This window comes from Tympanuchus pallidicinctus, unplaced genomic scaffold (assembly GCF_026119805.1).
Source record: "Tympanuchus pallidicinctus isolate F22 unplaced genomic scaffold, pur_lepc_1.0 scaffold29, whole genome shotgun sequence".
Taxonomy (NCBI): domain Eukaryota; kingdom Metazoa; phylum Chordata; class Aves; order Galliformes; family Phasianidae; genus Tympanuchus; species Tympanuchus pallidicinctus.
In genome coordinates this window covers 5,767,521-5,793,008 of record NW_026294746.1, presented here as the reverse complement: position 1 = coordinate 5,793,008, position 25,488 = coordinate 5,767,521, and the positions used below count along the sequence as shown (strand labels likewise).

Here is a 25,488-nt window from a genome sequence, read left to right as displayed (position 1 = left end):
TTTGCTTTTATGTGCCTGAAGAACAGATGCTCTCAGTAAGGGGCATTCTGAACTATTTATTGTGTACAGCAATCTATTTGTTTCTGCTTAGAGAAAGAGCGTGTGGCTCTCAGGGTTCCCTGTTTCTTGGAGCTACAGATGAATAGCTAAGTTTACACTGTATGTAATCCCCAGGAGCAGTATGGTAGGGAACAAGCAGGAGAACATCTGAGAGGTGGAAGATATGCTCCAAAAGAATGCCTGCTTTATACAAAGGCCTAGTGAGGGGCTGGCTAGGCTGAAGACTCATCTGCTTCATAACAGAGCACTTACATTTGCCAGACTGCTATTTCAGAGTCTGCCATACCTGTAGCTTTCTGCAGAAAAATCTGTTTGTGCCAGAATTCCACTCCTGAGCCAGGAGATAGAAATGAAGGAAGTCAGGAAAGGTACGGTGCACAAGTCATGCATGTCGTGGGAATGTTTCCTTCTGCTTGTTTGGTGTGACAGCAGGACAGGTGGGAACCACAGGAACAGGAGAAGCAGTGTGACACACTGAGGTTATTGCCTTCTGTACCTCTGCTTGTTCTCATTCTCCATTTTCATCCTCACAGAACCTCTTCCAGAGCTGAAGTGAACTCTGTAGTGTATTTACTGCTTCTTCATTTTGGCCTTTGGTATTTTCCAAAGAAACAGTAATGGTGAGAGTTCGGGTTGAATCATGGATGTCCCTTGGATACTTCTATTACTTCTGAATGGAGCACCTTCAGGAAACATGCACCTATGAATTGTTTTTTTCCGTAAGTTTTTGAAGAGCAGCATGGATGTATACATTGATTTTGATGGCAGCCAGTGTACAACAGGCTGTTCTTAACCTGCCCACTGCTTGTTCTCTGTAGGATACCGGTCTGTGGTGAGAATTTTACCACCAAAGGAATGAGGAAGACGTGTGGTTTGTTCTTGTCCAGATCTGGGGCACAGAGGTTGCTACACCTGTTGGTTTTTATTAGTTAAATGTATGTTGAAGTCTACAAATAAATGCTGCGACCCAGGTGGAACAGATGAGATGTGACTAAGTTCTTGGATGATTGATAATGAGCAGAGACTGGAAAATCAATTGTGTTAATTCCTGGCTTGTCACCAGGACGGAGAATTAATGAGAAAATCCATCTAACGTAATGGTATTTACATATAATACAGAATGTGATAAAATTGTCCTCAGGTGCTACTTGGCATCACAATTATAGGATTATTGTAGAGGCAGGAACAGAAATCTGCAAGCACAAAAACTCCTTCGCAAACAACAAACAAGTGGTGACACTGACCAATGAGGAGGGCTGAAGAAAAAGCCCGGATAGCAGGGAAGGCTGTCAGAGTCCAGCAGAGATCTCTGAAGCTCTTCAGTAACTCTGCAGCACAGAGGCCATGCAAACCTGTTTGAACAAGAGGGGAACACTGGTCTTGATCAGGAGTGACAGAAAAGCAAATCCGTCTCCCCAGCTGCCTCCTGTCCGCCAGGAGTTAATCCAGCAGAGACAGCATCAGTATAATTGATGGTGTACTGCTGTAAAAGTCATCCATAAACCCTCTGTGCTCAGAACACCTGCATCCCTCATGCTTTTCTTGTCAGCCCTCATCTCCTTGCTGTTGTGCTTCGTGTACCCTCCTGTCCTCCAGTCTTCATGTAAGTATGCTGAGTGTTTAAAATCCCAGCTGCTGAAAGGGGAGTAAAGGGAGATGCTAGATAGAAAGCAGCTGTAAATCTCTTCTGTGTTTTCTCTCTGGAGATTTTGTTCAGGCTTTTTTCTTCTGTCTTAATGTGTCAAGGTCTTGGTTGCAGTGGAAAATTTCGGAAGAGAATGATAAAAAGTTCTCACTTCTGACAGGCAGAGAGCTACAGAAACAAGAGTCACAGAAATGTGCCAGACCTCAGCTGCTCCTGGAGCTGAGCTCTGCTGTATCTTGAGCTATGTTTTATAGCCTTGAGGTCCCAGTTTGCAAATATGCTTTTTTTTTTTCTCTATGTGCTTGAAACTTTGGAGAATTTCTACAAGGCATTGGTTATTCTCCTTTATGTTGTGTTATCCTGAAGCTTTCTACAAGGGCCCTTCTCAGAGTTTCATTGCCTTTCTTTGTACTAGCCAGATGCTACCGTGAGCAAGAGTTGTAAGGAGCCTCTTTCTGCTACAGTCTGCTTTGCAAAGAGGGGATACAGATTTTTCAGTTTCCACTCTGCTTTAGCAATGTTTCCCAAGTTATTCTCTCTATTTGTAGACTTAAGCTGGGCTGGGTGCAGTAGGAGACTGGTCTGACTGTGGTTGTTTTGGAGCTTGCATGGTAGGAGTCCTCCACTGCTGGTGGGCAGTAGGCAGGGACAGGCATTCCAAAGCTCTCCTGTGCATGATCTGCTATAAGATTAAAAAAGCAACTTCTAGAATGGAACAGTGTGGGTTCCAATGTGGGTCACAGGGTGGTGAGGCACTGGAACAGGTTGCCCAAGGAGGCTGTGGATGCCCCATCCCTGCAGGCATTCAATGGATGTGGATGTGGATGTGCAGGCATTCAATTGGATGTGGGTTGGGGCAGCCTGGGCTGCTGGTTGGTGACCTGCACACAGCAGGGGGGTTGAAACGAGATGATCTTTAAGGTCCTTTTCAATCCAGGCCGTTCTATAATTCTATGACACTTTGTGAGAATCTCTGCGAAATGCCAGTATAAAAGTACTTGTAAGACATGGGTTGTCTCGCTCCATTCTCTCCAGCAGAGGGTAATGGTTTGCCTGCAGCCTCGCAGGTTTCCTGCAGTGCATCTCTGCTCAGCCAGTGGGGCGTTCAGGAGCAGTGCATTGAAGCAGCAAGTTCAAGGCCAAGCAATGAACTGATGTTGTAGCAGATGTGAGACCAGGAGGTAAACTGTTTGATTGTCCTTTAGTTCCCCTGTTTTGCTGTTCATTTCATTGCAGAGGGAAGATGTGTTTAGAGACAGAGGGGGCAATAAAGGATCATTCTTTGCTGAGAAGTCTCAGTGCCCAGAGGAGTTTCACAGTGCTGCACCATCCCTGAACTGTAACTATTCCTTGAAACTCCTCTCAAAGGAAGCTACCTGTTCATAGCTGCTTTGGACACGTGTCCAAGGTGCCTTGTTCTTAAGGACAGCATATTGCTTTCCCTTCTGAATGCAATCGAATTCAGCACTGACAAAGCCAAATGAAGTGGTTGCTGTGGCTGCCAAATGTAATTAAGAACAGAAAGCTCTCTGAGTAAAGCGAAAGTGAAACCCCAGGAGTTCTTAATTCTCTTGATTTCTGACAAGTTTGTGGAAAGCTGGCTCCTTAATCCCCAGGCAGTTCTGCTTAGATCCCTCTGCACTGTTGAACTCCTGCTATGCCTTTGTCACATGTAGATCAGACAGGAAGATCAATGAGCAGATCATGCACTGCCTGCATGCCCTCACTGGTCTCAGAGAGAATAAATGCACGTTTGGCTGGTTCCAAACTGAATCACTTGGGTCCAAGGGAGGCAGTCCATAATGATGCCTTGTTTGCTTGGTTGATGCTCTGCATTTGTCTGCAACTTGCAGGGCTCACAGTAAATTCTGTGCTCAGTAGTGGGTTTTGTGTGTCAGTGGATGGTTGGATTAAATGATCTAAGAGGTCTTTTCCAACCTTAATGAACCTATGATTCTTTGATTCCAGCTCTGTTGTGTGCTGACAGGGAGAATGTCTGTGTGACAAGGCTGAACAGCCATGTTCCTGGGCCTTGAAGAGCACTCAGGCATCAGCTTCTTCAAGCTGTTGCCTGGAGGGAATATACCTTTGAAGATATGGCATGAAGAGACAGCAGCTTGAACTGAAAAACAAGTCCTACATAATAGCAGTTGACTGATGCAGTTAACTTCATTTTGTTTCCTGGAGAAACGATGACAAGAGTTTCTTTGATTTGTTTGGTTTCTTTTGAAAATATCCTAGGCATTGTGGTCTGATCACAAGCATGTCTTGTGGCTGAATGTAGACAGCTGCATCATTCTTATGCCAGCTCATCTTTCAGAAGTGAGGACTACCTCTCAGCTCTGAGGCTGTGAAAGAGAACCTAACGATGCATTTTGTGGCTTATCCACAAGCATTCTGAGATTTCCTTGAAATTAATGATATGAACTGCTCTAGAACTGAGAACTGAGAATGAGCAAGGGGAAAGGAAGGCATGGGAATGGGTCTGGCAAAAGAGCCATCTCTTGGAGAATAGTCAACAACATTGAAACCTCGGCATGGCTTTTGCTGAACAAGACTCAAACGTTGATGGGACCTCCATCAAAGGCATTTAAAGACTTTTCTCTGGTGGTGGTGATGTCTATCAGCCCATCCTTTGGGATGGTAATAGTCCTGAACTTTCAGAAAGTTACCTTTGCTTAATTCTAGCTGGAGCTTTTGTAGAGTTTCATTATCTGGTTTCAGAGGTTCTTCTCATCTAACTGAACTCCTGTCTTAACAAGGGATTAATGTGTTGTCGGCCTGGCTTTTAAATTATGACGGGTGAGTGGAAAATGATGGATTTCAGCAAGTAACAGAACTTGACGTTCATCTCAGTGAAGCATATATTTGCATACTTCAACAAAACAGAATCTCTGTGTGCTTCCGAAGGCTGAAATGGCTGTGGGACTGACGAGATGCAAGGACGAAGGGAAAAGTTTATCAGCAATATCCCAGGAACTCGAAGTAGCTGAGTAACTCATAAATCTTTCATGAATTTTACAAAAATGAGGGATGAAATCCTTGATGCTATAGATGTATTTATAGAGATGGATAGAGATGTATTTCTTTTGCCTGAGAATGTCTCGGTAAATTATTATCACTTGAAATTAAGGAGCTATCTGGATATGGTTTATATTATTTTTCTGCAGTCTGAGAATCTATTGAACATTTTGTCTCGCAGTATTGTGATCCTCCTCAATAGAAGGAATGAGAAGGAAGAAATTTTTAAATATTAAACAAAACATTTGACTGTGAAATTGTAACTCCAAAGCAGGAATAGAATAAAGCAGGTAAACGAGATTGCACTCCAATTTATTCTGGAACCTCTGTGATTTCAGCCTGCAATAAATAATTTGATTTGTGCTTCTTATTCCCTGCCGACTTCTCAGCAAAATGTCTCCAGGAAACCAAATTTGCCAGTCTCCCAATGAGGGAGAGAGCAGCTGGAGGATATGTAACATGCATTTCTTTGTATCTCCATCCTTCTTCCACTGTTCTCATTGCAGTGTCTGAGTCAGATCTCACTGCAGTCTTTCCTCAGAGCTCAATAGTGCTGATGATTCGGGACCCATAGCCTTGTGCAGCCACACTGTGCCCAGGATTTATCCCTCCAGTGTCACCTTCTAGTGACACAAGTCATGCTATGTCGCGTGACCTACACTCTGCCATGCCAGCAGAGGGTTGGACAATGAATAAAGCCCACTCTCCTCAAAAAGTTCACCTGGGAGCTTCAGAAAGAAAAGAGAGGCAACTGAGGATAACTTAATGGCAACAGCAGGCTGCAGATTTAGTGGACAAGGTACGTTGAGGAAAGGAGGTAATTTTGAGATTTTGCAGGCTTACAAGAAAGTTGTCATGTCTTATTCCAAGTAGCTGTATTTCTTCCCCTGCTGGGAATCTAATCCTCTTTCATTTTCAGAGCTTTGCCCGTGATTCCAAAAGTGTGTCAACCTCAATGCCAGCTCGTTAGCAGTGCATGGGGCAAGAGGTCGAAAACCAGAATGAAATCTGATATGGCAGCAAATGCTTTCTGAGCAGGGAATGAGGGAAAAATATGCCAGAGATTTCCTTTGCCTTTGTGTCTGAAGATGCTGTGCCTGGAATTGGAAAGATCTGAGGATCCATTCAGCTGATCCTCGTTCCCTTTCCTAGCCTCCAGTTCAGCATACCACTTTAGTGTCTGTTCCCTCCATCAATAGTACCTCCAGACCCATTCATCCCTGTCTCTAAAATACAGTGAAGCTCAGCAGGATTCTACTCCCATTTCTGCTGTCGGCTCCCTTATCCTCTGTGCTTGGAGTCTCAGGTTCTCCAGTTACTGTACAGAGTACTGTGAGCAGACTGCACTGAGAGCATTGGAGGCTAAGAAAACACTCAATATCCTTCTATCTTTTTCAGCAGATGTACTGGAAGAATGAAGATACTTCGCAGTACTCTTGATGGAACCTCTCAGAAGCTCAGTGCTGAAGAAGCTTGTGTTTGAATGAGAGGATTATGGCTTTCTCTACTTCCATGCAGGCATGTAGTTAGATGCTGCACTGACCCTGCAGAGAAATAGGATGTGGAACCCACAACAGCCTGAGAGCTTCCCTGAAATCCCGTTATCACTGGGATCGTCTTCTCTCCTATGTCACCCATCAGTGTTACATGTTGACGTGAAGGCAAACAGGCACATCTTCCTTACAGCTTTTTATTGGCCTTTTCAGGGAAGACGTTGGACAGACAGAAAGGCTTTTCATCCCAGTGTTGTTCAGTCTCACCTCCTTTCTGTCCAGCACACAGTGTGAAGGTTGGCTGGAGATAAATAAGGCTTTGGTTATGTCACTAGATGGAGCTCAGTATATAAGAAAAACTTGAGCAGTAAATGCGGTTTTAGAAGATGGTGTGGAAGAAGTGGCAAAGTAATATGTGGGGGAAAGAGGTAATGTGAAGAGAATGGAGCAGAGCATATGTTAAAGAAAGGGGGATGGTAATGAATGGGACGGTACAATCATAGAGTCATTAAGGTTGGAAAAGACCACTAATATCAAGTCCAACCCCAGCCTGTCCCCCACCATGCTCACTGACCACATCCCTCAGTGCCACATCTCCACAGTTCTTGAACCCCAGCACCTGCCTGGGCATGAAGCTCAAAGCTTCTTTGGGCTGAAGATTTGAGCTGTGATTTAGTGATGCACCTGTGAGCACCTGCCATATTCCAGATTTGGGCACCTGTCCCAGGAGCATGTTGGGAAGGTGTGACTGATAAAGGCAATCACTGCTGGACTATGGCATCTTAGCAAGCAATGTGTGTGGGTGTGTTGTCTCTGTATGAGATTCCTCTGTGTCCACTCCCATAATGTTCATAATACCCAATCTTACAAGGCAGACAGGAAGGAAATTTTAAATTCAGTTTAAGTCAGCATCAGCATTAGAATCAATCAAGGAACTCAGTGTCAAATCAGGCAAATGGAGCAGGAATAATGCAAAGTGACAGTTGTAACTAAGCAACTTAGTCTGACTAGTGAGGGGTATAGAAAATGAAATTAATGAAACGTTTTGGTAAGTGATTTCAGATAACAGATCTGTTAGGTACAAAAATCTCCTCTCTCCAGATATATTTTGCAAAAGAAGGAACTCAAGACTTGTTGAAGAAGTTTATTTGTTGTGTTTGATGTGATTTACTTGGTTAGTAAGCTCTTTGGGGTAAGAATCATCAAGGTTTTTTTATGGTTGTGCTGCACAGGCTGCCCTCTGACACCAGCAGTCTGTGCATAGAACTAAATTCAAACACCTAAAAGCGGACAACAATCAGATTGAAATATATTTCAAGTATGGGTTGTGAAGGCTCAGTGGGAGTCTTGCACCTGAGTATTACTTGTTACAGGTTGGTATAAAGCAATTGCATCATGATAAATAAATCTGTCAGTCATTAACTGGTGTGTAGATATGTAAGGTTGGATAGCCACATCATTAGTGCAGCATCCATAGTGATGAAATGTTGATGAGAGCAGCACTAGGGCAATTGTGCCAAAGCATGGCATCCTTATGGGCTTTGCATGCCTCCCTGGGGCCAAGGGCTGGAATTGCCTTCACACTTCAGTCCTTTGCTTTTCAGGGTACAAATCAAGAGTGAGAACTGCTGGGCCAAAATCATTTCTGTCGTGGTTGAACCAGCTCAAGCAGAACCACGCCAAGGATAGATTTGTTCACTTCTCCTCTTGTTCTTTTTTGCTATTTCTCAGCGCTCCAGGGGGCTTTAAATCTAGCAAGGGAAAGATGGTATCTCTTACTGTCCTCACATCTCTTTGATGTTAGAGTCCTTAAGGCTTGGGTATTCACATCCTCCTCCGCAGCCAGCCAGTGACAGCAGCAGCATGTAGAGGCTGTGGTATCATCCTTCAGTTTTTTAACAGCGCAGTATAATGACTAGCTCTGTTAGCATATCACTGACACAGAGCATTACTAATTATGATGATTAATGGGTTTAATTTACTTAGAAAGAATAATGTGCAATAATTCTATTGTCAAAACTGAAAATCTGGAGTTGCAGCTTTGGATCCTGTCAGCATTGTTGTTACAAATCCTTTTGTGTTGGAGGAAAGTCACTGTGAGATGTTTCTTCCCACATGTTTCTGAACACAAGCTGCTTTGGGAATTTTTCTATCCACTAATAAGGCAGCTTTGCCACCAAAAAAAAAAAAAACCACACAAATTCTGCCTTACTTTTTCTTTCATGGGCTTAAATTTTTCTTTAATGATGCTTTTGTAAACAATAAATATTTATTACCCCCTGTGTGGAGGTAAAGGGCTGTGCTGTTTTTGTAGTGGTTGGAGAGAGAGAGCTCATGGTGGTAAAGAATACAAATGGCATTATTTCATTTGGGGCTGCAGGCTGGACAGGCTCAGTAGTGCTGTTTTCCAGCTCCTAGGCTGACTGGTACTGCCTGTCTCCTACACCTGAAGGAGCAGTGTTGGAAGACATTGCTTATCTCGGGATAGTTCCATGCTGTTCTTATCAGTGTGAAGTTTGAAAAAACCATTACAATTATCTGTAGTGTCAAAGCCTCCAAAAAGATGGGCTCCAAGCTGGTGCAAAAGTAGCATAGCATCCTCGTGCATCCCGTATCTCTCCAGGGCAGCCTGGCTGCTTCTCCAGTCTCTTTCTGCTTCCCAAGTCTGCCTGGCTGTGACTTTCCTGTACCAGACAGTTAATGTTTCTTAGATCAGCAAGATCACTGCTGAGCTTCGTAAGCAAGGCAGAAGAGGTCAGATACAGTGCAGTGTTGTCAGTGATTCAGGAGTCTTTACAGCTTTAATTGTTGATTTAATTAGCTCTTCCTGTGAGCTGGAAACATTGCACAGTGGTAAAATAATAAGAGAAAAAAACATTTCCTCTCGCAGCTGGCATTCTGAGATCTGGCGACCCGATGCTCACAGCAGCTATAAATAAACCATACTTAAGCCCTAGAGACTATTGTGATTCTAGTGAGTCACCCAGTTGACACAGCTTTAATTTGTGTATCTCTGCCTCTTCCTGTTACGTATCCAGTGTCACATTTTGTTGTGATCTCTGCTCATGTCAGTGCTTTGCCTGGGAGTCTGTGTCTGGCAAAGACATAAACTCACATGCCCATAGCACTGTCTGTTTATCCTTAGTGCTGCAGAAGCTTTCACAGATTCAGTGTTCTGCAAATGGGGGGAAATTGAGGCAGGGATCTGTCACCCAAGGCCCCCCAACTGACTGCTGGTAGATGGGAATAGCAGGATGTAGCTGTGTCCCCTTATCATAGGTGTTCAGCCTTTCTTCCATAAATCTGTTAAGCTGCTGTCCAGGGCAGCTGCCCTTCAATATCGATGCACAGTAAGGTCATGGTTCCTTCCTTGTGATCCTTGATAGGAAGGTGATATTTCTCAGGTAAACTAAAGGAAGGAAATAGGAGTGATTTACAATATTTGGCAAAGAGTTCTTATAAATCTGTTTTGTTTTGTTTTTTTTCTCCAGCTAAACCCCACTCTCATTGAAGCCCATACTTAGATTTCCCAGGTTTCAGCAGGGGTTCTATGAAGCTATTGCATTGCCAGCCGCTGGTGTGCTGAGCTGCTGAGTGCATTTAAATAAGATGCATTGCTCTCTGCTTCTTGCCCTTGCCAGTAGACCAGAATCATAGGCTTAGTGAGGTAGAGGCTGCTTGTCAGTAACGAGCTCAAAGATGCCTGATGTATGCTTTCTGCAAGGCACCTGGAAAGTCAGTTCTTTAGGAGAAAAGCCCTTATAGAAGGCAAGGATGTTGCTCCAGCCATGAATTCCTAAGAACTGTGACCTGGGCAGCCTGCACTGTTTTGCTGCTGGGGTATCCTGCACAAACACCATCTCTGCTGTGTGCCCTCTTCTGCACCAGCCTGCACTGCGTGCTGCTGAGCTTACATACCTAATGAGCTGTCAGTTTGCCAGCGAGCTTGTTTAGTGCTTATTCACTTTCCCATTTTTTCCTCTATTTTCTATCATTGCTTTTCAGTGAGCTGTTTGCTACTAGTGCATGCAGTGGAGGAGGCAAGGTGCGAGATCCTCACCGACCCTTGTGCTAAATCCACAGTTTTAGACAGTTTATCCTATCCTGCCTCCTTCTTTCTCTCAAAAATCCAAGTCAGAGAAATCAGACATAGCCAGCAAAGTCTGCCACAGATTATGTCCTCTGCTTTCTTTCTTAGAGTTTATGAATCCCAGAGCCCAGCTGTAGCCTTCACTCCTTGTAAAGGAATGGGGCAGAGTTTGGAGTAGACAGTGGGAGAGCAGATATCTGTGCACTCAGGGAGTCACCCATGAGACAGAGCACAGCTCCTGTGTTTCCCTTTCTCATTTTCAAAACAGGACATGCCGTCGTTCCTCTTTATTTTATTTGGCATCTTTAGGAATGCTGCAATAGCCAAGGGGGTATTTTATAGCAGAAGAGATGCTGATGTTGAAGTGCATGGGATTCCTTACTGACCCAGCTCTTAGTCAAGTGTCCCAGTCAAGTCTCCATTGAATCTGATTCCCTCCAAATGAAGAGGAATTTTCAGTATCCATTCCCTCTGGCTCCACTGAAACAGTTAATAGATAATGTTCTTGTTTGTAGTCCTGCCAGGAGTTTTTTAATTACCTGTATGGTTTTATTACATAATGGCAATGTTTGCTCCATTAGACTATTGGCATCTTTGCAGGAAGCAAACAAACCTGCTGACATCCATCAGGTTGACTAATTACAGACAGTTTGTTTCCTTTTTTTTTTTTTCTTTCTCTTTTTTTCAGTTTTCCTGGTCAATACCAGCACTAGATCTGCAGCCTGGGCTCAGGCTGCTTGCTCAGCCTGTACCTGCCTGCTGCCTTAGCTGCTTGGGGGATGGTGGCACTTGATAGTCTTGAAAGAACTGGAAAGAGACAGATGAATGCTGCAGCACTGTCCCCAAGAGCCTAGGACAGGGGGTTGTGTTTATTGACCCAGCTCCTGCCTTTCAGGACTGTTTAGAAGAAAAAAAGAAAAATATGACAGCTCAGGTGTATTCTCCTTCATATCCTCACTCTTGTGTGCTCAATTATACTTATCCGAGTAAGGCATGAAATCCTACCTCAGAGAAGGAGATCATTTTGCACTGTAGCTTGCAACATGGTAAAGTGCAAAATGGGAACAGCCTAACCCAAGGTATGGAAACAATGGCAAAGCATGTCGTTCTCACAGTGTCACTGTCTCTGCCTTTCAGTTATTGCACTGAGTTGCCAAATTGTGACAGCCAGCCGTCATCAGCCATGAAGTACTTCGGAGTCAATCCAAATGTTCTCTCCAAACATCGTCATGGAAGAAGCAGCATTTTGTGGGTAAGCCTTATTTCACTGCTTGTTTATATAAATGCTGCTTTCTAGGTTGGTGACTGCTAGCCTGTGGAGACCATGTAAAGCAGAAAAAAATAGAAGCTGAACAATGGCAGGATGTTCTGATTCCTCTTCTGATGGGAGCAGAAAGAAAAAGACAGGACCAGACATTAAGCTAGATGGTTTCTATCCTGAACAGAAGAAGCTTATGTGTTCACAGAGACAGAAGCTCTTCTGTGTTAGAATTTAACTGGCAGGGCTCTGTAATGTGGAAGGATTGTGCAGCCTGACCCTTATCAAGTGCGGGTAGGCAGTGGGGGTAGCATGCAGTGTAGTCACTTTTGGAGAAGTGAGGTGTGGTATAGCACAGTGCAATGAGTTCCTGGAGAGAAAGGGAGGTGTAGTGAGCTCTAAAGGGAGGCGAGGGGACAGAGCAAGGATGGCAGAGGAGCAGGACAAACTTTGTAAGTGGCACTGCTTTAACCTTCCTCTCTAAAGCATGATGAGTCCAAATGCCCTGATAAGGGAGCATGTACTGGAAATCTTTATGAATGGGACAGCCATAGGACAGTGGAGGAAAAGGCACGTGTCCCCCACTCAGTGCCTGTCACCTGTCCTCCCCACAATGAGGACCTATGCAAAGTGTAACAGGGCCTGATGTGCTGACATGCCATTGATCTGGAAATGGCTGTGTCTTGGAAAGTCAGAGCAAAGGTTCATAATTGAATCCAGCAGGTGCAGGGACCCAGCTTGGGAGCTGATTGGTATTCAGCTCTGGTGCAAAGTGCTTAAGAAAAAACTTATTAATTTCCCCTTCCACAAAGAGCGGGAGTGCGACAGTAATCACAGTATCAAGTCATAATAATAAAAAAAATTCCATTGAAAATAGCTGTTAAGACTCTGGAGAGTTCAGCAGGGGAAGATTGTATTAAGATAAAGTAGATTATAACACTGGCGGACATTAAAGGTTGTCATTGTATGGTAAATCACATCAGGAAGTCACAAAAGCTGCTCTTTACACAGTCAGGGATAGAATACTCTGATATAGCACCTGATTTATTCTCTGACCCCATTATGCCATTCCTGGCAAGCAGGTAGCTAGAAGGAGGAGAGGAAGAAGGGAGAGACTTGCCAGCCAGTTATATGAGCTGTGGTTTTGGAGAAGGAGGTGGAACCAGGTTGAGGCCAGGCACGTTGGTCCTTTCCCTTTCTGCAGTGTGCTGGAACTCTGCATACTTCGTGCAGTGCAGAGGTGTGGATCAAATGTTCCCCCACCTCTTCTCTCCTTTTGGAAACATCAGTGATCTGAGAAGGATGCACATGATTCAAGCACTGTATGTCCCACAGGAGCCATCCTGCTATCCCCTTGGTGATGGAGGTGCCAGCTGGGCTTTTCTGCTCTGCAAACTATCTCATTGGCACCACAGTACTCTGCCAGCAGTCCACAGGCCCTAATATGTGCATATTCAGCCTGAAACATGCCTCCATCCCGGTCCCTAGCTTCCCAAAAGTGTTCCATGCACAACTACCTTTCTTTTATCTGTCAAAACCTTTCCCCAAACTAAAATGCCAAAATCTCTTTGCTCCTTGTGGAACAAATACAATCCAGAGACAATGCAAAAAACACCCTTAAACCTGATGGGTGTCACCTGGAGGGAATTGGTACATTGTAGATCATGAGCAAAGCCCTCTTACTGCTGGAAGTGTGAATACTGGTAAGCAGGTAAGACAAGGGCTATCCCTCCTCCCTGGCCAGTGCTGTGTGTACATCTTCCCAGGAGTCTGACCCAGTTCTGTCACAGATACAGATTAAATTAATACCTAAAACCAGCCCCCCTTCCCATTTTGCAGCTGAGTGCTTTCAAACTCCTGCCTACCATTGTCCTGTGTCCTTGGCAGATCTGCAGCTGAAAGGCATTTTTTATTCTGCTCCAGATCTAATGATTCTTCTTCTAGTGTGCAGAGTGTGGACATACAGATCTTACAAAACTTCTACAGATTTGTCCTGGACAAGTGTGCTTCTACAACTAAAACGTGTGCTTCTTTTTCCATGGTCTTCGACACGCTAATCTCACTAGTTCCAAATGAAGAGTCAATTAGTGCCTCTAGGTTTTATCTTGAGAAGTAAGAAAAAGTATAATATATATTAAGTATACCTTAATATTTATCATATATCATCCAACCTGGGATGGGGCATAGCTCTCTGGGCAGCAGTGCCAGAACCTCACTGCACTCTGAGTAAAGAACTTCCACCCAGTATCTAGCCATGAGTGTCCAAGCTTTTGGCTTTCCTGCCATGCCACCAATATCTAGCTCTGATACTTGGTGGGGAGGAGCTCCTGCCATGATGGCACGGGGCAGGGAGCAGCTGCAGTGCAGGCTGTGCCAGGCTGTGGGTTGGATGTGCTTCATCTGACCTAAATTTCTCCCTCTTTTACTTTAAAACCATTCCCCCTTGTCCTATTGTTATCTTCCCATGTTAAAAATCAGTCTCCTTCCCTTTTAGAAGCTCCAAAATTCCACCGCCTCCCTCAGGTGATTCAGCAGACATTTGTTGATGGGGTCCCACTCTTGACATGCACAACCTCAGAGCTGGGATGCATTTTATTCACATTTTCACTAACAGGGTGGGCACGCATACTTCCTGTGCAGGCCCAGAGGTGCTGTGACGAAGGGCCACAGTCCGTACTGGGATCAGAAAAAAAGAGGTTTGGGTGGAAAAATGCCATAGGCAGATGCCAGCTCTGGAGGCAGAACGCAGTGCAGAATGTCCCTCTGCAGCAGAACCAGGATGAAGGAGACAAGCTGCAGTAGTCCTGAGAACAGCAGAAACCTCGTGGGAAACACTGGCATGGCATTTAGCAGTTCAGGTGCCTGCAGAGGAGGACACCGTCAGGGGCTGTGTTGGCCTGGATGTGCTGCGATCTTCCTGAGCTCTAACTAAGGATACACGTGCCTGTAGGCTGCATGGACCATGCCTGCCCTCTGCCTCAGGTCTGATCCAGGGCTGAGCCCTCACCTTTGTGGCAGTGTGCTTTTTGGAGGTCCTAGATCTCCTCTCCTACTGCCTGGAGAAGCAAGTCCAGTCAACAGCCCACCCTGTGCCTGCTCAGAGTGGCCTTCCCCCCATAAACACAGTTCTCTCTGCTCCCTCCCTCCCACCCTCAAAACCTTGTTCATCTCTGCTTGTTCTGTGACAGCCTCTATCAGCTCTGCAGGCTTCCTCTACACTGCAAAGCAATTAAGACATGTTGCACTGATGCAGGGTGGGATAGGGCAACCCCAGCCCTTCCCCAGTGCACAGCAAGGCCAGGCCAAATCATGACAGCAAGCACAGAGTTGCCTTCAGGCTGGTGCCATGGCCCAGCAGCTCTGGCCTGTGGGATTGCTGCAGATGGGTTCACACATCTAGATCAGCTGCAGCAGCAACGCGGCTGCCTGAGGGGTGACATTCTTCTGGTTCAGTTGCATTGCTATGTTTTTTAATGTAGTTCAGATCTTTTGCCCGTCATGCTGCTTTAGGAGCTCTCATGAGGTGGAAGGAGAAGAGAAATAAGCAGCCACACTTCTGAAGAAAGTCAAGGGGAAAGCATAAATAATAAAAGCTTTGGCAGCAGCTGTAGAGCTGGAATGAGAATGGAATAGAAAGCTGCATTTTGTAAGTCATCACTGTGTTTAAACTGCGTGATTTCACCTAACTCACTAATAATGCCTGTTTTTCAAAAGAGCAGCCGGGCGATTCATCGATTGCATTCTGTACCGAAGTAAGGAATCGCCTCAGCAGGGCAGGGGAATCCCCTGTCACCAGGATCTGCTGCTGCTGTTATCCTGCCTCACTGCAGTGGTGGGTAACAACATCAAGGACATGGCTGGGGGCTGCCTCAGCTCTTCTGAAGCATGAGGTGTTGTCTGTCTCCCAATGGTCTTTCACCAGGGCGCAAATGATGCTGGAAGGAAGAATATGGATCAAAGAAGAGCTCATGATGCTTTCAGAGCATGAATGTAAAACATTGGAGCCCAAGTGGAGAAGGACCTGGATGTCCTGGTGGCCAACAGGGTGACCACAAGCCAGCAGTTTGCCCTGGTGGCCAAGAGGCCAATGGGACCCCCATGTGCATTGCACAATGCCTGCAGAGCAAGGGAGGTTCTCCATCCCTCTGCTCTGCACTGAGGAGGCCACATCCAGAGCAATGGGCCCAGTGCTAGGCTGGCCAAGGAACTGCTGGTGAGAGCCCAGCAGGGCTACACAGAGACTGGGGCCTGGAGCATCTCCTGTATGAGGAAAAACTGAGAGCCCTGGGGCTGTTCAGTGTGGGGAGGAGAAGGCTAAGAGGGGATCTGAGCAATGTGTATGAATATCTAAAATGCAGGAGTCAGATGGATGGGGCCAGGCTCTTTTCAATAGTGTGCAGCAACAGGATAAAGGTCAGTGGGCACAAACTGCAGTAGAAAAGTTCTGTACAAATATACAAAAGAACTTCTTTACTGTCAGAGTTACAGAGCCCTGAGACAGGCAGCCCAGAGAGGTGGTGGGGTCTCATGTGGAGATATTGAAGTACACCTGGATTCTTTCCTGTGCAACCTGCTCTGGGGAACCTGCCTTAGCAAGGAGGTTGGACTCAGTGGTCTCCTGAGGTCCCTTCCAGCCTGTATGATTCCATGATCCAGGTGCTAAGCTCTTTTGAAAATACAGAGCCTGATACGGGCACTGAGTCTGTGTGCATCTTCTGCCAAAATTGTAATTCCCCTTTCATCAGAAGCACGAGAAAGTCAAGGAAAAACAGGGGAAAAGCTCCTGATATTTCTTTCTCCAAATACTGAAGCAGGTGCATTTTGCTGATACAGAGTTTCTGAAAGTAATCTGAACTTGCATGCTCAACATTTAGAGGAGTCAGTACCAACATGTACACACCTCTGTGCCCTTCAGTTGGAACTGACCTATCTGACTTAGTTGACCGACTGCAATGGAATAGCTCCAGCCAGTGACTTTTTATCAGAATTTTATGTCCAGTGCAGATAAACTCAGTGAACAGCTCTGAATAATGACTCCACTTCTGACAATGCTGTTTTCTGTCATTGCAGAATCACAGCTTGTACATTTTTGTCCTTATACAACTCTGTGAAATGTGACAGTGCCAAGAAGTTGCATCTGGTTTATACCAAGGAAGCTAAAGAGGTGGCTTGATCACTGCCTTCAAGTACAAGGTAAAGATTTCTGATAATGGAATGCTCATTAATCTAGTAGTCAGCGGCCAGTGAGATCCGGTGCCTGGAAGCTAAATAGCTGAAAAGATATCTAGACTTTGACTGGAAATACAATTTAAACAATACAGTAAGTAAGTACTGGAGAAGCTTACCAAGGATTATTAGTGGAGGTTCTGTTACTAGAAGTCTTTGAATCAGGGCTGTGTCTTTCCAAAAAGCATACAATAGCTTAGGTAGCCGGGCTTGTGGTAGGAATTACAGCTGCTTCTCAATGAATGTTATTATTTGAGGGAACAGAGTAGCTTAGATTTTGGGGCAAGAAGAGAGAAGGTTTCACCTAGTGTATACCAGCCAGAAGTGGTGGTTCTGGAGTTATCCTAATGGAACAGAGCTCTGCTTCCTTGCTGTTAGGAAGCCAAGGAAACTGTCACCTCCAGGTGATCTCGACTCGCTTCATTTAATCTGTTTTCCAAGCATTTTTCTGAGCGTTCCATTCTGCTCTCTGGGGGATTTCTACATGATCTCCCTGGGGAATTTTTCTCTGAATCTTGTGCCAAACATGTGTTCCTCACATGCTGGGTAGTGTAACATCCCCAGCCTGAAACTACGCGTACAAATAAACTCAAGAGGCTCAGTGTTTGAGGCCTTAGTTCCATCATCCCCTGTTGTCAGAAGCCTAATGAGCTGTGTTATTAAATGGCTCTACACTGTTCCCTACACATGCTGTGATGAACGCGGCCCACGGGCAGAGGAGCTAAGCTGCCCAATTGTATTGATTTCTTCAGTGCTCAGAAATTCTGGATTGCATTGCTGATGGAGTTAGTGTATTAGTGACTGTCCAGAGCCTCTTCAGGCCTAAGGGAGCAAATCCACCAGTTCAGACTGCCCAGAGCCCCATTGATGGCCTTGGGCACTGCCGGTGATAGGGCACCCACACCTCTCTGGGCAGCAGATCCAGGACCTCACTGCCCTCTGAGTAAAAAAGACCTTCCTAAGATCTAACCTAAGTTTCTCCTCTTTTAGTTTAAAGCCATTCACCCTTGTCCTATCATTATCAGACCACGTAAAAGTCAATCCCCCTCTTGTTTATAAGCTTCCAAGTACTGAAAGGTCACAATGAGGTGTTCCTGCAGCTTGCTCATCTCCAAGCTGAACAAGCCCAGCTGCAGCAACCTTTCTTCATAGAAGAGGTGTCAAGTCCTGCTCAGAGGGCAGAAGTTAGCACTTGGAAACAGGAAAGGAAACTGGGAGAAAGTTTGCCTGATTGCTGAGCAGCAGGTTCTGAACTGACTCAGAGGAGAGGAGGTAGTGTCCAAGTATTTATCCTTTCTAAGGGCAGTTTTGATTTAGGAGTAAGGAACAGGAAATTGCAGTGGTATAAGGCACGAGTAATGCAATTATGGTGATATAAAGCCAACAACAGGCACATCCTGAGTGACAGAATGAGGCTGGAGCATGGCAGAGCAGTGCCTGATGTTCCATGTGCCTCCCTTACCTCGTAGCAGGGTGTGCTGCAGGGAGCTGGAGCACTAGCAAGGGGTGACAGGGCTGTGAAGGAAATAAATGTACCTGCACAGAGTGCTGCCCCCGGCTATGGCTTGCTATTAATAACAGTAATAACATGTGCCAGGATGTGGAAGAGGCATCTTTAGTAAAGTGCTGATCACTGCCACTATCTGGGGCAGAAACAAATTGAAAAAAGCAGTTTCAGTATTTTATAATGCACAGTAATGTCACTTCTATGTTTTTTATTATTTCCCTGGGTTTAAATTTTGTCTGCAGGGGGGCTGTCTGTTGCTAATATTTGGTGCTGCAGATTGGCAGGTGGGGTGATATGAAAGGGGATGCTCAGCAGCCCTACCCAGCCACAGCTAGAGGAGTCAAAACAGAACAGCTCCAGAAGCCAACTGCTCTATGGTCTTATCCACTGAGACGTGCCACAGTCAGCTTGTTCTCCCTCTGGCCCAGATCTGCTGCAAATGGAACCGTGTGGAATGCAGCCTAAATCCCACTGGAGCAATTGGGATGCAGATGGCAAGGAAAGCTGAAGGTAATTTCCTCCTGTTCTGCCTTACTAAATGGTAAATGTGCAGAGAAGAACCTGCTATACACAAAGGGGGAAGGGGCAGAGGCAGAGAGATTTACAGCAAGTTACTGGACCAGAGTCCCTGCTGAATGTGAGCTGCTTCCAAGTTCAAGGGCTATCCATCCATGGGATTAAAGCAAGTGTGGATGCTGTGCTGAGAATGTAAGCCCCAGTGCAGCGCTCAGGCAGTGACAAAGAGATCACCCAAGCAGAGATCAGAGGTTGTTCTGAAGGAGACCTGGGCGATATTTAAGTACATAAGCTTCAATAGCTTCCCTTTTATTAAGGAATGCATTTTTGCTGTTCTCATAAACTTCACTTGGCAAGGCCTTCTTAATACAGAATCATTTATTTTTCCACTGAGGAAGATGACTCTGAGTGTAGGGTCATTATGGAGAAAGTTGCAGTGTACTTGTTTGCATTGATTGAAAGAGTGTTTTGTGCTGTTCTCTGATGCAGTGAGTCTGTCTGAAGGTTAGTAATCCCTAGACCTGGGCAGGCTGGGAGAGCAGCTGCATATCAGCACAGCCAGCCAGTGTTCAAGCACATTGCAGTGTCCTTTGTTTTGTTTGCAGACCTGAAAGGATCCCCTCGCCTGTGTTATCCATGAGGTTGCATGGAAGTAGCAGCAAAAGACAAACAAGAGAGTTTTTCCTTTCTCCTGGGGCTGAGAAACAGTGTTCTCTGTGTGCTTTTCTTTCTCTATTTTTTTTTTTACTCTTTCTTTTAATGAGATGCACAAAGGAAGGAGGAAAAGCAAATTTAATTATAAAGCCATATCTTCCTCCCTTCTCTGTCTTTCCGGACTGGGAAGTGCAATCATCTCCCCTTTGATGCAAGAATGAAATTCAGCAACATGCATTGTTAAATTATTATTTATTTAAAATGAAAGGAAATTACTTTCAGTTCAGTGCCAGTTTCAAGCCCAGTGAGAACAGCAAGGGGAGAAAATAAAGCACCAGCACGTCAGAGGACGCCAGTATTCTCATATACAAGTATATGCACACAGCTGGTACAGGAGTCAGGGTGACTGTATGAAGGAGTGCGTGCTGCCTGGACAGGTATCCTCTCTGGTTAGTGCACAGATGTTATGGAGGCAGAGAAAGCACTGTCTTGTTTAACCTTTGGAACCATCAGTATGTGTGAAGTTGTACTGTTATGGCACTTAGCCCCATCTCTGCAGACACCCAAGGTCAGGCTGGAGGGGCTCTGAGCACTGATAGAGCTGTGGGTGTCCCTGCTCAGTGCATTGTTGGACCTGACAGCATTTAGGGTCCCTTCCAACTCAAAGCATTCTGTGAGTCCATGAAATATGTTAAAAGCCAGGCTGTGGATCAGCGAAAGATGTGGGAACAGAACTCAATATCCACAACCCACCATCAGTAGGCTGCACGTGTTTCATATCTTCAAAAACAAGCTGAGAATGTTAGATGTGCTCTCTGGTACAAAACCAAACTCTTTCAAATGTCTTTGCACCCTGCATAGTAGAGAGGAGTCTTGGTTCACCAGAGTGTTAATAGAATCATAGAATCATAGAATGGCCTGAGTTGAACAGGACCACAATGATCATTTGATTTCAACCCCCAGGTTCACCAACCACCAGGCCAGGGCTGCCCAGAGCCACATCCAGCCTGGCTTTGAAAGCCATAACTCACAAAATCAGAACCATTTTAATTTGTCAGAATGTCACTATTCAGGGCAAGCGTGGGTCTGAGTGAAGCATAAGTGTCAGTGCTGTGTTCTCATGACTCACAATTTCTTTTTTCTGGTTAGGAGTCAGACATCTCCCTGTCCTTACCATGCACTGCTACGAGCAAGGACAAGGCCATCCAGGCTCCAGTGTCTCTGTCTTATTCTATTTCTATGAGCTGTGAGCAGCCTGGGATGTTATGTGAGGCCCAAATAAGGCCCAAGAAAAAGTTGACTCAAAAAATAAAAGATTCCTTTATGATCTGTGCTACAGATGGAGCAACAAATGGATAATAAAAGGGCTGGAGACTGAAGACAAATCCTCCCCTTAGATTAAGGAGAATTAAGTCCTTTGGGGGATGTGTAATGTATGAAGCTTCATTATTCTTCTTGGGGGAAGCAGCTTATGATCCCTTGGTCAGAAAGATAAAAGGATCATAAACTCAAATGGCTCCACACAGTCCATGTGAGTCAGACAGCAGCAGAGAATCTGCTGGAGGTAAGCTAGATACAAGCCAGCCTACCTTGTGCTGCAAAAGCAGCTCTTGTGGCACTGCAAATCATATTATCTCCACAGTTTCCTATCTCCTCAGGGCATTTGGATACATGCTGTCCCATGGATGTCTAAATGGGAGAGAGGGTCTTCTAGAAGCATGTAAAGGACTCTCGAGGAGACAAGCATTGGGAAAAAACTGTGTCAGAACATCTGAAATGCCTCCTTCATCATCCCAGGTACTTGCTGTTCCCCAGTCCAAGCCTTCCTAACCTCAGCCTCCTGTGAAGTCTTTCCCACTCCCTTACTTGATGCCTTCCTCTGTTTTCTCCCAAGGCTCTCCCTGACTCACACCCCCATCTCTCTTGCACCTGCTCCTCCCTGAGCCTTATCCACCTCCTGATGCCTAAACACATTTGTTACCTTTAATCCCAACTCCTGAATCCTTTTGTTCATTTTATTTTATTTTTATTTTTTGCCAGTTTTTCAGCTGATTTAGTGTTCTGAGAGGTCCTAACACATCTTCTATCTTTTGTCAGCTTTGGGAGCACTTACTTAACCTATATCAGCATGACTCAAAACAACATCAGTGTTTGTCTCTGGAGTGAAAAGGAATAATGTGCTTTGTTCTGCTGCTTCCTATTCAAAGGTAAATTGCTTTGGTTTTCTCCAAGAGCAGATATTTTCTTTACCTCTCTCTCTAGTGTCTAGCAGATTTAGGAGAAATCATGTTTCCTTGTTTTCTTATGGATTTTGGAGATGGAGAGAAGCTCCTTTCTGGATAACTTGACATATCTCTGATTGTTATTGTACATCAAAGTAAGACAATGCACAGTCTTGTACCGATCATGTCACTGCACTGGGGAGTGTGCATCTCTGTGCATCATTGAGTTTACTTTCTGCATTCTTACCGTGCTTATGGACTCTGCATTCTATATGCTCCCCTGTCCTTTCATGTGCCAAGCTGTGTACAGGGCCTTATATAGGTATGTGTTACATTATTGTGATTTTATACATGCATATATCCTTGCTGGTCTCAGAGTACCAGAGCATTCAACACAGCTGTGTGAGGCATTGTAATCTGTGGCTTTAAAGCAGGTCCACCTGAGTCACTAAGAGCACCAAACACATGTTTTGGTGTCTGTAATCTTGTTTTACTTCATTGACTCTCATGTTTTGAGAAATCCAGTGTGGATTTTCCATTCTTGGTTCACTCTCTCTGTCTCCTTTTTCCTTTGTTTCTCTTTCTGCCTCTGCAGAGATGTCACCATGATGAAGCCCTTGATGGATTCCTGGATGAGTCCCACATGGTGGTGATGGATTGCTGCTCTGTGCTGCTGCACGCTCCAGCTGTCTCCATGGTTCAGTCTGCTGGAGTGACAGAGCCCATAAATCACTCTGGAAGGTAAAGTGCTCTGAGAGTTCTGTTCCCATCTGTGATGTGCTGATGGGACTCAGCCTTGCAATGCCACATGTGTGTGGATGGTGGCAGAATCTCAGATTTCAGATCTGACTGCCAGGTCCTCATATGCTCCACTTTGGGGTTGAGGAGGCTGGGAACATTCTGTTTCTCCCATTGCTGTTTCCTTTCCCTGCATACACAGTGCTTCACAGAATTGGAAAAGGAAGGAGCTATGACCTGAAGAACTTGTAGGGGAGAAATGAGAATTGGGCATTGGTCTTGTACCATGGAGGTGACTGCAGAGCTTCCTCACCAGGAAGGCCAGAAGATGCACATATGAAGGGGGGGGAAGAGTTTTGATAGGGCTGTATTTTTTGTTAGTCCCCTCTAGCCATTTTTGGGGCAGAAATTGAGGAGCTGAAGGGCACAGTGAATACAGAGCCTTGGGAGAAGAAAAGGGAAATCTCAGCAAGGCAAGCAGGTAAAGCTTCACGTTATACTATTCTGGAATGCAAGAGATGCTTGTTCTTTGCAAGTGTCCAACAATTTGCCAAAATTGTCCTTGAGAACCTGTGCTGGTACTCAGCCCCTCACTACAAGAAAGACATTGAAGCCCTGCGGTGAGTTCAGAGAAGGGCAAGAAAGCTGTGAGGAGTCTGGAACACAGTCCTATGGAGAGCAGCTGAGGGAGCTGGAGCTGGGATGGGTCAGTGTGAAGAAGGGGAGGTTCAAGGGAGACTTCGTCAGTCCTGACAACTTCCAGAAAGGAGGTTGTGGCGAGGTGGCGGTGTTCTCCCCTGTAACAGCGATAGGACAAGAGGTGATGGCCTCAGGCTGCATCAGGGGAGGATCAGGTTGGATATTTGGAGAGATTTCTTCTCTGAGAGAGTGGTGATGCATTAGAACAGGCAGCCCAGGGAGGTGGTGGGTCACCATCCCTGGAGGTGTTCAACAACCATGAAGATGCAGCCCTGAGGGATGTGGTCAGTGGGCATGGTGAGGATGAGTTGGTGATTTTGGAGGTCTCTTCTAGCCTTAATGATTCTATGTTTCTCTTCCATCCTCTCAGTGCACATGACCCCTGTCCACCATGGGCACACCATAAACACATCAATCATACCTGCAAAGCATGCAGATACCTTCCTTGCAAATCCCACAATTGCTTCAAGGAAATTCCCCAGTTTGTTCACCATTTGTCTCATCAGGACCATGACTGCCTCACCACCCTCTGTAACCACCATACCAGCTGTAGCTTTGTGAATCTCTGGAGTGACCCCCAGCAGTTGGGGGCCTCCATTTTCCACAGGGTGGCAGCAGCATGCTTCCATTATGCTGTTTGCTGGGTGATCCCACATGAGTGCTCCTCAGTCAAGGTTCTGACTGGGATTAAACCTGAAAAGAGAGGTGTTTCTAGGAAGGAGAGGGGGAGATCTGCATTTGCTCCTTGCAGACAGCAAAGCATCCACAGATGAAGCATCCTGACAATGCTAAGAGACAGCAGGCAGAGCTGTATGCAGGATGCATCTGCTTCTTTACAATGCAGCGTGAACCTGCCTTCCAGATTAACCCCACTGTTTTGTTCCCTCCACCTCAGAAAATCCTCGGGGTGGAAGAGAAAGAGGTTTTGTTTCTCGGAGATTAAAACTGCAAAGTGACAGATGAAATTTTTATCATGATGATTTTTATTTTTGCACCCGGGTTTGAAATGATGGTAAAAATTCTCAACAAAAATACCTCATGAATATTCAATTACAGCGCCAGCAACACTTTGCAGTCATGGATTATTTATACACGAAATAACCAAAGCTTCATAAATAATAAAATAGCAGCAATCTCCACTGTGTTTTATGTTCCCCATAGCCAGCAGGGAGGCAGAGAGGATGTGTCTTTGTAGCACATTTACATGCTGGATCAGCCCCTTGCAGTCTGGGAGCAGAGGGGAGGACAGAGGCAGCAGAACAAAGTGTGCAGGTGAAGGCAGTGGAGGTGTGGATGTGCAGGCACAGTGTGTGCACGAGGAAATGTCTCATGGGCTTCTGTGCCAGTGGGTGCATCTGGCTGCAAAGGGCTTCTTGCATAGTGTGAACCATGTGTGGTTTTGAGTGGGAGGGATCACAGCACTGAGAAAAAAGTCATAGCCAGGATGCATTTGTGGGAAAGGAGATTGAGCTTAGATTGATTTTAGGTTTGGAAAGGACCCTTGAAGGTCATGTAGTCCAACTGCCATTCACTGAACAGAGACTCCCGGAGCTCCATCAGGTGCTCAGAGCCCCATCCAGCCCCACCTTTGATGTCTCCAAACTTGGCTGCCATGGCTTGGTGTAGCTCTTTGTGTGCCCATAAACATAAGAGATGTCTGTAGCAGAAATGCTAAATCATGGCTTGAAGCAGTGATTGAGCACCGGATGGGAAGGCAGGGCCAGCCCAGGGGAGCTCAGCTGTGTGCAATGGATGACCAGAAGGGCTGGAGCCAGGATCCACCCCTTCCCAGACCTCATTTAAGGGTTGGCAGTGGTAGGAGAGGTATTTTGCTGGAGATCCCTGTGTACCTTGAGGCTTTTGGAAGGTTAGCAGATTCTTTCCTTTATTTCTGTGTCCATAGCTGCTGTGCAAGTCCTCACTTGCTGTAGCCTAGGATTTTGTTACTCTGTTGTCATTGCTGTACTTTCCATGGTGTTACAGTGTCCCATAACAGACTACAGTGGTATCAAGCTTAAGTTGGTTAGGAAATGAAGCCCTCCTTTCTTAGGCTGCCTTAACAAAATCTGTGCTTGGTGGCTTTAAATTATCCAAAAAGCCCTGTGCCAGCCAAGCTAATGGTCCCCTCCTGTGAGAAGCTCAGTTTGTCCTACGTTGGTGTGGGTAAAGGAATGGAGCAGGCTGATTCTAGCAAGAATAGCACCACTTCAATTCCCCTCTTGCCTCTAAGTGTGCTTTAGTGCCCAGTGCAAATCTCTCTTGCTCTCATTTTTTTAACTGAAAGGCTGGCGGGTGATACACGGCTTGTTACACGAGTGGCCCAGGGAGAAGAAGCATCATTTTAGGGAATGTGTAATGC

The 25,488-nt window shown here is 45.5% G+C and overlaps 1 protein-coding gene across 7 annotated transcripts in view; it reads left to right on the top strand.

The window, feature by feature from the left end:
* DISP3 (dispatched RND transporter family member 3) overlaps nucleotides 1-25,488 on the top strand; it is a 111,960-nt gene that overhangs the window by 1,440 nt on the left and 85,032 nt on the right. For 3 of the 7 annotated variants that reach the window (XM_052691514.1, XM_052691508.1, XM_052691504.1), the window contains exons 2-7: nucleotides 11,447-11,561; nucleotides 16,638-16,760; nucleotides 18,543-18,810; nucleotides 21,129-21,267; nucleotides 21,568-21,677; nucleotides 22,288-22,433. The gene's annotated coding sequence lies outside the window, so the exon portion shown is untranslated. Of the gene's footprint in view, nucleotides 1-11,446; nucleotides 11,562-16,637; nucleotides 16,761-18,542; nucleotides 18,811-21,128; nucleotides 21,268-21,567; nucleotides 21,678-22,287; nucleotides 22,434-24,834; nucleotides 24,997-25,488 lie in introns of those variants that run through there. The other 4 variants (XM_052691507.1, XM_052691506.1, XM_052691509.1 and 1 more) reach the window with 4 other exon arrangements.